Below are 2,120 nucleotides of genomic sequence, written 5' to 3' on the forward strand. Positions count from 1 at the left end.
ACGGAGGATAAGATATATGAGATAAGGGTTGTTTGGGGTTGGTTTTTTGTTGTGGGTTGGGTTTTTTTCTTTTTTGGCATAATTTTTTCATTAATCTCAATAGGACGCGTGTGGTGTAGATGGTTTTATTCCCTTACTGCCGCTCAGGAAGAGGGAGCGGGGGGAGGGAGGAGTAAGATGGGGACGATTTCAAAAACTAATGTCTTCATTGTTTTACTGAAGTCTTAATGACCAGGCGTGACAAGCCCGCGGGAGCTGCGCGGCTGCGGAGGGCAGCGGGAGCGCCCCCGAACCCGCACCCACAGCTCGCCCGCGCTCGGCGCCTCCTCTTCCTCGTCAAACTGGAGGATATTAGTCCACTCTCCTGAGGTGTTTACACGCACCCTCCCTCCTCTGCAGCTGACTGCTTAAGGAACTTCGTGACCCGTACGTGGAGAAATCGAATATGCTAATAAAATGCTAGATATATTCAGATTTTTCCTTAAATTTCCCTGACACCCGCGCCTCCAGCGGAAAATCCTGCTTCCTTTTATTCCGGCTTTATTCTTCTCCTCTTTCTTTCTTTTTCTTTCTCTCTTTTTCTTTCCCGCCTGGTGCTAGGCAAGCAATTGGTGAAACAAAACAGATTATAAGATTAGCAGCAGGATTTTGTGCATATTAATGATAGGGAAGGGCACCGAATGGGTTTGTAATTGCAGATCTTGCGCTTGGGATTGGGAACTGTAGCCCTGCTACAGCAAAGACCCCCCTGTGAGGTTTTCACATTGGAACTTAGGGGAAAAGTGAAAAAGTAATTACCAGAGCACAACACTGAAATGTTAAAGCACTTATTCTTTCTTTCAGCGTTCTGTTTTAAAGGGAGAAATCGGGCAAAATGGAAAATAAATTACTTTCAAATAAGTAGGTTAGCACCTGAATGCTGGTGCGCATTTTCCCGGCTTTTTTTTTTTTTTCCCTTTTTTTTTTTTTTTTTTTCAAATTCTAGCAATTATTTAGCCGGGCATTGCAGACCATCCAAGCAGCAGAAAAGGCGGAAGGGAGGGCAGGGAGACCCCGGGAACACAGGGGTACTGCGCCTGTGAGGGTCGAAGCAAATATGGCCAGGACAGCTGCTCAAAGCTGAGGTTGGAAATTTAGAGGGATTTTTCCGGGGTGGTTTTTTTGTTTGGTTTTTGTTTTGAAATCGGGACTTAAAAGGAAAAAAAGATTGTTTTGGTTTTCTCTTCGACAGAAACATCAAACGGTATTTTAGCAAGGGATGCATTTCACAAGCACAAATCCCTTACAGGAACGGCGTATTCCTTGCAATATCGAGAAGTAACCTGACACTGAATTTTAACTCTTATTAAGGGTTGCTCCGTGTTTCTTGAGCTGCTTCAGCCCCCTCTGAGTTTACTCTTCCTAAACTCTGGATTTTTGCGTTTCGAGCTCAGTGCTCCTTTGCTGACTTTTCTAATCCTTCTTTCCCGTGATTAACAGCCAGAAATGGCTTGACTTTAATGGCACCTACTCGCGCGTATTGTTTTAATTCTGTTTACGGAAAATCAATGTATCTGGTGGAAATTAGGCTTTGAAAACTTTTTTTTTTTTTTTTACGAGCAAATAAAACGGAGTATCTGCTCCTCGGGCAGTAATTTCTGATTTTGAATTGAAAGAGGAAGGGGGGTCGGGGGGGAAACTAGCTTTGACTGCGTTTCATCCATTCCATCCCTTCAACCCTCTTCTCCCACTTTCACCTCACTCAGGTTCAGAGCATGGCAAAGCCCCGAGGCAGGGCTAGTTTATAACAACTATTATAATTATTAAAAAGTGGGAAGAAGGGAATATAAGATCGTGCGGGCAAGTATATTATTTTCTATTTGTCCCCATTGCTGCTGCTAGGCAGCCGCGCACCCCGCGGAGGGGAGCCCCGGGGAGCAGCACCCGGCGGGGCGGGGGGAACACTTCGGGTGGCTTTGGGGTGCTGGCATTTGCACGAGGTGCCCTGCGGATGGGAGGGGTGTCCTCCCCACCCGGAGGTGAGAAGCTGCCAGCAGTGCCCGGGCGGCAGGAGGAAGCCCCCGCAGCGTTCCGCACTGCCGCGGGACTGCCGGGCTGCAGCCCTGAGACCGGGCGTGGGA

The sequence above is a fragment of the Coloeus monedula genome (genome assembly GCF_965178545.1).
Source record: "Coloeus monedula genome assembly, chromosome: 3".
Classification (NCBI taxonomy): Eukaryota; Metazoa; Chordata; class Aves; order Passeriformes; family Corvidae; genus Coloeus; species Coloeus monedula.